Below are 13,277 nucleotides of genomic sequence, written 5' to 3'. Positions count from 1 at the left end.
AAGTTATATTACTCCAAGCCCTTCATATATATATATATATGCAAGTTAGTTGGAAACCTGGGGCCCGTAAAATAGTGTTTCTAATCGAGTCCCACGTCTTGTAATTCCATTAGGTTATCTTTTCTCTCTCACTTGAAGAAAGAAAACTAATTTTTTAACGGTGACTTCCCTCCGGAGCAGCCTCTACTTTTAATTATGTGTTTGCTGTTTGAAGGCATATTGTCCTGTTACAATACAGTAAATATGAACATTTCTTAATTTAAGTCAAATTTAAGAGTATTAAAACTGAATTTTTGAAATTGTGCGTTGATTATAGCCTGTAATTTGTTAAAACAAAACACCTATCAAAGAAAATTACAAGTTAATGAAAGGTCAAGCAAGATGTTTGTGAATATGAAACTTACATCATAATATCACTTTGAGTCAAGAAGTTATATATGATAAGCATAATGATAATGATAATGATAAGCATAATGTGGTTCTAGTTTTCGATTCATCTTTACATTTCTTTAAGTATATAAATGCCAGTTTTTAAATCGCATAACATAACGGAAAAAATAGTAGCTACATTATATAAAATGAGGTAATTTTACGAACTGCGTTAAAACAGGAAATACAATTATGTTAAAATATTGAGGTAGTTTGGAATCTCTTGCCTGTCAGATGTCAATTAACAGATTAATAATTTCCTTCTATAACAAGCAAGACTTTATTTTACATGAATTAAAGACCAAAATATAAATTCAGATTACGCTCTTTCGCAGGAGACCAATCCGACAAGCTTGGAGCCTTATATAAATGACAGCGTTTTGGTACTAATGAAAAATACAACTTACGGTATAAATGTTAATTTTCGACCCATGTTGTGTAGATGCTGGTCGATTACTCGACGAGATGCTGGTTGGTTGCTCAGATGATCCTTGGTCCTCTCCCTTACCTTTTTATATTGTATAAATTTCCTCAGTCAGACCCTGAGGTTCTCCATAACAGCCTTGTTTGTTCACTTAATTACTTTTTACGCTACGTTACTGCCGGAGAACCTCATTAGTCCACGATAAGTGTGACTGTTTATCCAAAATTCTTTTGTAACCTAATTTAAGTACACATACAATTTTTACATATAATTACTAGAAAACAGTGCTAGTTATTTCACTAAACTTTTTCGATATATTCCTTTTTGCAATATGTTGAGCTAACTTTTTTTTTTCTCAACTCATGTCATAGTTCCATTACAGTCCCCCACTGATGAGGAACTGTTCCTGAACATCACCGTAGTGTGTGTCACTCCTTTTTTTCCCTCAACTCATATCATAGTTTCATTACACAACTGTGAGTTGAAAAAAAAAAAAAAAAAAAACAGAAGTGACACACACTACGGTGATGTTCGGGAACAGTTCCTCATCAGTGGGGGACTGTATTGAAACTATGACATGAGTTGAAAAAAAAAAAAGTTAGCTCAACATATTGCAAAAAGGAATATATCAAAAAAGTTTAGTGAAATAACTAGCATTGTTTTCTAGTAATTATATGTAAAAAATGTATGTGTACTTAAATTAGGTTACAAAAGAATTTTTGAATAAACAGTCACACTTATCGTGGACTAATGAGGTTCTCCGGCAGTAACGTAGCGTAAAAAGTAATTAAGTGAACAAACAAGGCTGTTATGGAGAACCTCAGGGTCTGACTGAGGAAATTTATACAATATAAAAAGGTAAGGGAGAGGACCAAGGATCATCTGAGCAACCAACCAGCATCTCGTCGAGTAATCGACCAGCATTTACACAACATGGGTCGAAAATTAACATTTATACCGTAAGTTGTATTTTTCATTAGTACCAAAACGCTGTCATTTATATAAGGCTCCAAGCTTGTCGAATTGGTCTCCTGCGAAAGAGCATAAATTGAATTTGTATTTGGTCTTTAATTCATGTAAAATAAAGTCTTGCTTGTTGTAGAAAAAAATATTAACCTGTTAATTGACATCTGACAGGCAAGAGATCCCTAACTACCTTACTATTTAAACAATTATGTCAATTGACGAAGCTATCGTAAAATTTAAAATGTTTTGCGTTTTTTTTTTTTTTTTTAGCAATTAGTATATGATACCTCATTTGTCCGGAAGACGAGAATACATACCACTTAATCACATTAAATCAATATGAATATAAATGCCTGGTAACCCTTAGCTGTTTCGTTAGGTATGTGCTAAACTTCACTGTAATATGATCTGATAAATCCGTATGAAAATATTGTGACAAACAACACCAAAATCGAGTAGTGGCAAACTGAATGCTATCGTTTCAGAGTAGATTTCGAAAAAAAAAATAAATAAATAAATAAAAAATAAAATAAAAAGACTTTAAAGGAAGCAAGTGTGTGTGTATGTATGTATGTATGTATGTATATACAGGGTATCCAATATACAATGCAACGCGGAGTTTGGGATAGTAGAACTTTTGAACCTGAAGTGATACACGAATAATGGTTATACCAAAATGAAGCCTTGTTCATGTATATACTTTTAAACTAGGAAGCATAGATTGAAGTACACTAGGAACCACACAGTGTTGCTACATGTAACCGAAGGTGTAAATCAATTTTTTTGCAAAATATGTTAATTGAATCATAACTTATACGTATGGATGTTCTGTCATTAATTTTCAGTTTGTTTAGTTGGAGTAGCTTGGAAAGTATGGAGCAGAAAAAAGAATTTTTCATTTCCACCGATAACTAATCGGATGAGGCCCCTGTAAGGGGTTACTAGGGAAATCGTATTTTTCATAAATTAACACACTGAATTGGCAACTGCTGATGTTTCAATTCATCAAAAGGTGTGTTAAGGATCTGTCTACGTTATTCAATTCCTGAAAACAATGAAAAACAAACTTTGAAATTATCATGATAAAACGTTTACTTACATGCACCCGGTAACACTGCTACTATCAGAAATGAGTTACCAGCTCTACAGCGGATGCTGGGAGTGTCCTCTGTTTTGATTCAAACACTGGTTCACACGTTTCACCAGGTTGGCAACAACTTTACGAAGATTAGAAGTGTTAATGTTCTCAATGGCACCGCGAATGTTCGTTTCCAGGTCTTGAATAGTTCGAGATTTGTTCTTGTATGCCTCTTGCTTTAAATAGCCCCATAGAAATGAATAGCAGTGTTGCCGGATGCATATAAGTAAAAACAAATTTCATTATAATTTCAAAGTTTGTTTTTCATTGTTTTCAGGAATTGCATAGTGTAATTAGATCCTTAACACACCTTTCGATGCACTGAAACATCAGTAAAGTTGCCAATTCAGAGTGTTAATTTATGAAAACTACGATTTCCCTAGTTACCCCTTACAGAGGCCTCATCCGATTAGTTGTCGGTGGAAATGAAAAATTCTTTTTTCTGCTCCATACTTTCCAAGCTACTCCAACTAAACAAACTGAAAATTAACGAAGAACATCCAAACATATGAGTTATGTGTCAATTTACATGTTTTGCAAAAAAAAAAAAAAAAAAAAAAAACACCTTTGGTTACATCTGGCAACACTGTGTGGTTTCTAGTGTACTTCAATCGTTGCTTCCTAGTTTAAAAATATATGCATGAACAAAGCTTCATCTTGGTATAACCATTATTTGTATATCGCTTAAGGTTCAAAAGTTCTACTATCCCAAACTCCGGGTTGCATTGTATATTGGACACCCTGTATATTTCTCCTTCTGGTCTATTTAAGTGTCCCTTGCTTTCAAATTTTCTAAAATATAAATATAATATTGCTTCAGTTTTTTAAAAAATAAATATTAAAATTACATAGTGCAGTAATTAAATTTCGCGTAAAATACATTTAAAGATCTCAAGAAGAATTCAGTAAAATTAACTTGCTAAAAGTGTCGTTTTTTTTTTGTTTTTTTTAAAGAATAAATAAAATGTTTCGTAATATAAATTAATAAGCTAAGAAAAAATTATGTTACATGTATTTAACACTATTAAGAGCTACTCTTGTTTGTTGAGATTTAAAGAACCTACAATTAAAATAATACATATTTCGCTCGACTTTTCTATGAACGTAAGCTTCACATTAGTTGCTATATATAAATTTCTTACTTTGTAGGGTCAAGAAGTTTCCTTACTCTATGATCTATTAGAAAAAGAAAATGGCCATGGAATTTGCAAAACAAAAACAAATGCCAGCCTCAAACACCATTGATAATAAGTATGAAAAAATGGGATTTCCATTCCCAAAGATGTTTCGACAATGAGATCACAGGTCAGATGTCAAACATTCGTCGAGTGGATAAATATAATACACTTCAGATAGTACAGAATGCACTTTTCCTTCATTTTCGTTTGCATAGCGGTTAAAATCTTGCAGGTCGTTATAATCTGGACTTGGAATACATTTCTTATATTTTATTCCTGAAGCAAACACCTGTTTAATGTCGGTCTGCAACATAAGCTTAGCTATACACTACCGTATGTTTACGCGCGTAAACTAACGATGTGAGTTTATGCGCGTCATGCAGTTCATGCATTGTGCATGAATTTACGCATATAAGCTGAGGAAAGCAGTTGCAGAATGGATCGATCGAAAGCAAAGTTTTAAGGGTGGGTACTACCAATGTTATATTGTTGAGAAAAAGAATAAAGAAAAGACGCTAAAGAAATAGGTATGTTTGGACAAGGAATAGGATTTTAATATTAGACAAGGAAGGATAATCCAACTTTCACAGATTATATCCAATTTTTATTTAGATTGTGATGGCTCAGTAGTAGAAGGTTCATCTCTGGTGCGTGAGGTATCTGGTTCGATCGCAGCTCGTATCAAATGGGCAGGGGTGTAGCCAGCAGGTTTGTGTAGGGGGGTCCGTCGTTTTTGAGGGGGGGCAGCTACAATGTACAAAGCCAAAAAATGTGTTGCTGCTAGTGTTTTTGAGGCCTGAAAGAAAGGAAAATTTTGGTTTCCTTCTGGAAAACTAAAAACACTATTTTAGCTTCTTCTTCTTCTTCTTCTTCTTCTTCTTATTATTATTATTATTATTATTATTATTATTATTATTATTATTATTATTATTATTATTATTATTATTATTATCATCCATAAATTATATTCAAGATAGCTTTTATTATGCTTAATCAAGAACTACTGTCCGGGACCAAACGCTATACTTTTGTGCATAACTATAAAGGTAACCAAGAAAGTTCTGTCCCTTTTCGTGGATGTCTGTGTTCAATTGGACCTCACACCGTGTGTTGAATGCGAGTGGAGATAAGGCGAAGGTCAATTGTTGGTGTGTATATCCAACCATACTACCTGGTTGTGACAATTCAAATACACCGTAAAGACAGAGGGAACGGCTTGGGTACAAAACCTCGCGGCCCAAAACCTCGCGGGACAAAATCTCGCCGGGCCAAAACCCCGCCTGGACAAAACCTCGCCGCCCAAAACCTCGCCTGGCCAAAACCTCGCGGGCCAAAATCTCGCCGGGCCAAAACCTCGCCGGGCCAAAACCTCGCCTTGCCATAACCTCGCGTCCCAAAATATCGCCATACCCAAAATCTCGCCTAACCAAAACCTGGTTGTAATGATCGCGCGACACAGAATCTCGCCTGGTCTAAATTAAGCGAGACGTAGTGTCGCCTGGGAAGAAATGTTGTCAGGATAAAACCTCTTCACGACGATTTCTTCAATGTAGAATGTTCTATCGCCAGATTTACAAAACTTATTAGGTTTTGAAACTTGACATTTTGTATAAATCTTCTTGCTCCACAAGGGCACTAGCTCCAGATAAGACAATATTTTGCGAAATGCATGCCCTGAGGAGGAATGGAATGGAATGCCTTGAATGAATTTTGCCGTTCTCCAGATCTAAAAAAACTACTAAGCATAGAACCTTTACGTTTTGGTACAAATCTTCTCCTTGTACCATAAGAAGGTATGTTGCAAAATGCTCCTCGTAAGGGAGTGTTGAAGTTTGGATAATTCTTGAACGTTGGCTTGATCTCAGGACCCACGAGGTTTTGGCGGCGAGGTTTTGTCCACGCGATGTTTTGGGTGGCCCCGTGTCATTTTCCTGTTTCACTTTTTATTATGTTTATTTATCTCCAACCGTTTTCTGTTGGACTTCGCTTATCAAAATATTTCTAAAACTGGTTTACTGGTCCCAAAATCTAAAATTCAGAGTGGGGGTGGGGCGACTGCCCTCCTGTCCCACTGGCACCTCTGTCTAGCGGCTGCAATATGAAGCTATTCCACGCCCTTTCATATGGTTTTAGTTACATTTACTTCGGACTCTTGACTGCGAAGACATTAGGTTTTTAAATAAAATTAATTTGCTGAGCAAAATTGAACTTTATTGAAAATGAACTTGGATTCATTGTCCTCTGAACGTCCTAAATATTACTTTACTTCAATAAATTATTGACTTAAAAAACAACCAATTACATAGGCTTGCAGAAAATATTCTAAAGTTAGCACAACATGAAGTGTCCTTCAAACATTACTTTTGAGGCAATGGTTTTAAATGCAGGTACTATCAATGTTGTGTTGTTGAGAAAAAGAATAAAGAAATAGACATATTTGGACAAAGAAGTGGCTAATATTTAACAAGGCAAGAAAGAATAATCCATCTCTCACTGATTATATCAAAACTTTATTTAGATCGCGGTGAGTCAGTAGTAGAGGGATCATCTCTTGCGAGTGGAGTCTCTGGTTCGATCCCAGCTTGTGCAAAATGGGTTTTGTGGTTGACAAACACCGCGTGCGTGAGTTTTCTCGGATTGTCCCGTTTCCTCCTATTATTTTTACATTCCTCCTCTTTAGTGATGAGCGCAAGAGTCTTTGTCTTGCAGTTTTTACAAGAGTCTTCACCAAGACCAAAACCAGGAATCCCGATGCAAGACCAAGACCAAGACCAAGATCAAGTGTGCCAGTGCAAGACCAAGACCAAGACTCGGTGTGCAAGACCAAGACCACCTGGGTCTTGGTCTTAGTCTTGAATTTGCTCATCACTACACCTCTTCGTTCATGTCATCGTCGCCCTCTTCTGTACCCTACACAGTAGCCTATAAGCGTGGAACGTAAAATTCGAAGATTTAATTTTCTTTTATTTAGAACATACAATGTAACAAGACTAATTAACATATGTAATTTTTATACTTGCGAAAGTCTTCTATTCTGTACTTTCCTCCTGGAGATGTATTTTGGCGAATAATCTTCGCAAGAAATACTCAAAGTTTACATAGAAAAAATAAAACTGGGAGTAGGCGGCTTCAGCCTTGAATCAGGGGTTACTTTCCACCGGTCCAAAATATAGCTTAGAGAGGAAATTATTACTACTGGCACCTCCTACTTTCTAATTTTAGGTAAATATCATATAAAGGTAGATGCTGGAATTAATTTCTTGTCGGAAAATAAATTGCGAACAATGGCGGATCCGCTTCATTCGCTTCACTCAGTAAGGCTTACCTTTTTCTTTCTTTCTTTTCTTTTCTTTTCTTTTCTTTCTTTTTTTTTTGTTTTAAATCTCTGGACGTTTTGGGGGGCTTGAAGCTTACACACATAGGACTTACTAACATTATTTTTTTAAAAAAAGAAATCCTGAAATTTGGCTAGGCTTCAGCCTGAAATCCCCAAACCCCGTAAACCTTCCAATGATTACAGTTGGATGATATTCTTGGGCACAAAGAGCTACCAAGGGAAATCAGTTCACGGGGATTTTTTTTTTTCGTTCCTGAGTTGACATTTTTGTTGGATATATGCTAAAAAATCAGAATGTGGTTCCTGTGCCGGTCCAGAAAATACACAATTTTCTTTACAAATATCGATAAATCATACTAAGTACTGATACCAGTACCATGATTCTAATATCAATATTTGTAGATTTCATACAGTTTTGTGTAGGAAGTGAAATGTATAAATACTAAGGGAAAACATTGCACAGAAACATTATGTTCCTATGTTCAACATATTTTTTGTATGTGGTACAAAGTATCCTGACCTATGATGTTACTTTGCACCAAAGTTTATATTATAGTAATCACGGTCATAGTGAATGTTTACAAATGCACTTGCACGAATGTTTTCCTTATATATCTAGCTATTATATGTTTAAAATATAATGTTCTAAATCATTACGTTTATAAGTTACATGCGATTTTCTTTAAAATTCATTACATCTGCTGCAAAGTAACCCCGTCTTACGGTACTGGATGATCTTTGTCTTAAACAATATCACCTACTCACGAAGCTGTATACATTTCTTGGAAAAGCAATCAGAACGAACATAATGTTTCTGTGCATTCACTTTACGGTACCCAAAGAAAACCTTTTATCTGCAGCTATAACGCCTACAGGTAATCTATTATTGAAATCTAGGCCCTGATCTAGGACGGGCTCCTGGGAGGGAGGGGCAGTGAAAGATTTCTGCGATGGTCTGCCAGTGGGGAGCGGCGAATGACCCTTCGTCCCGTGCTGCAGAGATTTCTTTGAATTTAGTGCAGGTGTCTTCTGTGGTGCGTATTGTATTCAAATTTTAAAAAGTGGATCAAAGAATTTTCCACATAAGAAATATATACCATATAGGCCTATTACAAAGAGTATTATTGCTGGAATTTTAAACGAAATTTACTAAACTAATTTCGTGCAAATTACTAACTCAATCCTTTATATAAATTTTATATCTCTCTTTATTGTTAATAATTATAAGAAACAATATGTTGAAAGTTACTGTTGAAAATAACACTTTTTGAACCTCGTCACCGTTATCACTCTTACAATTTTCTCTACGAGACGAGAATTTTTTCGAGTCTGGTGAGCAACACTAGTTCATCCAAGTCTTAGATTTCAAACATCATTTCAGTGCTAAATGATCCGTATATAAAACCTATAAATTATAAAAGTAATTATACGATCACAATGAATAGCATATAGGAACGCCTAAGATATTCAAATCATTACACAATATACTCCAATAAGAAATATGGTTTAAATATTGTTAAATTACATCCTTCTTAGACTTCTCTCCTGAAGCAGAAGGATTCTGAGAACTATTAGATAAGGGAATACATTTTGTACTTAAATTTACAAAACGAGACGAGAAGTGAATCCTCGAGAATCCAGACAAGAAAGAAGTTTTCGAGAATTTATACAAGACGAGACAAGACTTAGGGTTCAGGAGAAGTGGTGTAATCACCAGTGGGAACTGGCAAGTCATCTAATTTAGATTCCAAATTAATATAGAGGTTTCCCTTTCATAAACCTCGTTAAACTTAATCAGTCAACTAAGCTTTATTAAGCTGAACGAATGTAACTTATGCGTCCACATGTAAACGTTTATTTACAGATATTTCTCTCGAAGATGGTTTGAATTATGTTGTCCAAATTTAGCGCTATCATAATGATCGTGTATCTGGTTTCAAAATTAACTAGATAAAAGGCCCATTTAAGGGCTGTATGTCAACTTGACATCGAACAACTTGCACCAAATTTACTTAAAGCTGGCCATTTTTCACTTCCATTCTTGGCAATTTGCCGAACAGGTAATTTTGTCACCGAAAATTTTGTCACAGTAATTTCGTCAGTGGTAATTTTTTCACCAAAATATTAGCATATAGGTAATTTCGTCACCGGAAAATTTTACACAGTAATTTTGTCATCGGTAAATTTATCACCACAGCATTAGCATATAAGAAACTTTGTCACGAAATTTTTTCCCCTTTGTTGAACTAGGTATAAACAAAGTAAACGACCAAAACAGCTTATTTATCTTAATCAAACTTGGAAAATAATTTAGTTGGTGTTATATTGTCATTTTGAATTTATTCCTACATGCATATTAATATATGTATCTGTATACGAAAAACAACGTATCAGTCTCGGTCTTGTTTCGATCAATATTTGCAGCTCCTTCCTGACAAAGCGGTTAGCGTACGTACCTTTGGCGTGGTAGACCCGGGTTCGTTTCCTTGCAGGTTATGTGCTTCGGATCCCACGTTAAGCTATAGTTCGCATCTGATGTGGCCCCGCTGATATAGTCGCAAGAGCCTGAGCAACAGGAAATTTGTTTGAGATATCCTCGGTACCGAAAACCAACATTAAACCCCAATAAATAAAGTCCAACACTTTGCATTACATTATACTTGAATAGCCAGAGCACATGTCTTTGAAGCATGGGGTTCCAGGTTTGAATCTTGGTGGGAGACCATTAAAAAGTTTCAACTCATAACGGTAGCTTACATTCCATCTTAAACCGTAGGTCGACATCTCGTACAGCTTTGATGTTGAAAGGGACGCTAGATTCCAAGCCAACCAACTATGCAATTTATATTTTGATATTTTAACAAATACTCTGGTTTAATCTGATAGTTTTCCTTTTCCCATGATCTTGCCTTATACTGAAATTCTAATCTCTACCAATCGCTGCTCTGTTGAGTGAGCTGTCGGCTCGACTCGATAGTGAATGAGCTGTAAGCCGACCCGCTCGAGCCGTTCAGAACCCTAAACCCGAGCCGAGCAGTTTTGAACTTGTTTGGCCGGCGCTCTCTAACTTGTAACGATTTTTGGTTCGAGCCCAAATACTTGCTCCTCCAGAAATCAGACCCAGAACCACGTGAATAATGCCTTCCCTCCTAGACTTCACGACTACCGAAGTCAACAGTCAACTCGCTTTTAGTATTTAGATACAAATCGCCTATCTTTCATGTATATACACGGTGTTGTAATAATAATAATAATAATAATAATAATAATAATAATAATAATAATAATAATAATAATAATAATAATAATAATAATAATAATAATAATAATTTGTAGTAGCAGTAAGTATCATTAATAATAATTATATTGTCAATGTAGGATATCTGAAGAAAGTATTTGAAACTACACACAACATTGGGCTCGATTTGGCTCGACTCGACTCAAATTCGAGTCGAGTTTAGAGCCGAGTTGGAGGGAATTTTTCGATCCGAGTTTTCGAGTCGAGCTCAAATATGTCTGTTTCGAGCCGAGTTGAGTTTCAATGAAAACTCGCTCGAACTCGCTCGTGCCCATTCTTAACTGTCTCTCGTTCACGGTTTTGTTTAGGACTCTCAAGTAAGGCTCGATCGATATGTTGTATCTCGGTCTAGTTTCGATTTACTAAAGTCTGTCTCGTCTCGAAATTTAAAGAGAAGAAACATGATACTTAGAGTAATCTCGGTCTCGGCATCACCATTAGAATATGTTACGTATGTTCAAGTTTAATTCTAGAACGCTTGGAGCAATTTCAACGAAGTTTGATACACATATGACATACAATCACAATAATATTGTAGGGCAAGATATCTCCGGTCTCCCTAGCGGTGGATAGAAGGGTGACGTATAAATAATCGAGAACGACCTACATTCATGTCGAATACACATTTTTAAAGAGTCGCTATACTTTGTTGAGAGTCCAGATGACATTTAAGCTCAAGTTTAGTCTAATAGAACAATAGATCTCCGTAGAACCTTATGCTAACTGTTAGAAATGAATAGAACTATTGAACCTACTAGAAATTTTGAAAACAAATAAATTGCACGTCAAATATACATTTCAAATATTTTGAATAAACTTTTATTCTTCCGTGTATACAGTTCAAAGACTAAACCATATTCGATTACCGATTAAAGAAAGAAAGAAAAACGAAAAAAAAAAAATCATAATTTAACGTCAAACCATTAAGGTCTTTCGGCTGAAGGAGGTGAATGATTAATGAAAGTGAATGATGATGAAAAATTAAACTTTGTGCTCTCCTACTCTGAATCAAACCTGGAACCACGTACAACAAAGGAAATACGCGCTAGTCACTACACTAGCAGAGAAAATTGCTTATTGCACTCTTTCGAGTACAAAGGCTATATGACACGGTGACCTTCAATTTAAGGTAGAACCATAAGCACCGCAATACGATCAAATTTCAAGTCTCTCCTCATCAGGACTCCAACCCAGGACACGGTGTAAGGAAGGCGCAAGTGCATGATTGTAAATATTTTGCCGTAATTTAAATGTGTTATACGAAGTATTCATATAGTTTTTGGCCAAGAAGAAGAAAAGAAAAGTTGTAAGCTGTTGTAGTTTTATTCATTGCTTATAGCATTGTTTCAAATTCTTTAGAAATAAATAAATAATAATAAAAATAAAAAACTTCCACTGAAATCTAGTTTCATACTATCCTTCGATATGGACAACAAACCCATGTGCAAAAATCCTGCTGCTCTGTAACAATAGATAGCAATTTCCAAGAATTGCCTCACTTCCCTCTATGCTCTGTACCTTCAACCATAAAATACAAGCATCATATGATCTCTGCATCTTTCGGAATGATGGGAGAATTTTGAAAACGCTACGTCTCATTCAGAGCTTACGAAGCAGAGATGGGTATTTTTGCTAACTCTCACTCACACTCACCTACCAAAATCTTTCTTTTCAATGCTGCACATGGAATGCGTTTCTTATGTTCTTGTCTCTGAAGCAAATGAGTCCACGTAAGCGCGAAGCGAGTGCGGGCTCGCGATCACACTCACTTCTCTCAACTGTGATCGCGCTCACTTGGGCTCGCGATCACACTCACTTCTCTCAACTCTGATCGCGCTCACTTGGGCTCGCGATCACACTCACTTCTCTCAACTGTGATCGCGCTCACTTGGGCTCGCGCTCAGTAATCTTAACTGCACTCGCGCTCGGTCGCACTCGCGCTCACTAATCGTAACTGGGCTCGCGCTCACTCGCGCTCGCGCTCAGTTTTCCCAACAGAGCTCGCGCTCACTTGGGCTCGCGCTCACTTTTTTCAACTGGGCTCGCGCTCACTCGGGCTCACGCTCACTAATCTCAAGTGGGCTCGCGCTCACTCGGGCTCGCGCTCACTTTTTTCAACTGGGCTCGCGCTCACTCGGGCTCGCGCTCACTAATCTCAAGTGGGCTCGCGCTCACTCGGGCTCGCGCTCACTTCTTTCAACTGGGCTCGCGCTCACTCGGGCTCACGCTCACTAATCTCAAGTGGGCTCGCGCTCACTCGGGCTCGCACTCACTTTTTTCAACTGGGCTCGCGCTCGCTTGGGCTCGCGCTCAATTATTGAGCGCGAGCCCGGTTGAGTGCGAGTGCCGAGCTCACGAGCGCCGGGCTCGCGAGTTTGGACACCTATGGTCAGGACCTGATAAAGGGAGGGGCTTAGGGGGGTTGTAGCCCCGGGCCTTCAGGTGGACGGGAGCCTCCACTTTGATCTAAAATCTCAACTGGTTGTCTAAAAAGAATCATGAGAGAT

This window comes from Thermobia domestica, chromosome 3 (genome assembly GCF_964235325.1).
Source record: "Thermobia domestica chromosome 3, izTheDome1.hap1.1, whole genome shotgun sequence".
NCBI lineage: Eukaryota > Metazoa > Arthropoda > Insecta > Zygentoma > Lepismatidae > Thermobia > Thermobia domestica.
This window is presented reverse-complemented; position numbering follows the sequence as displayed.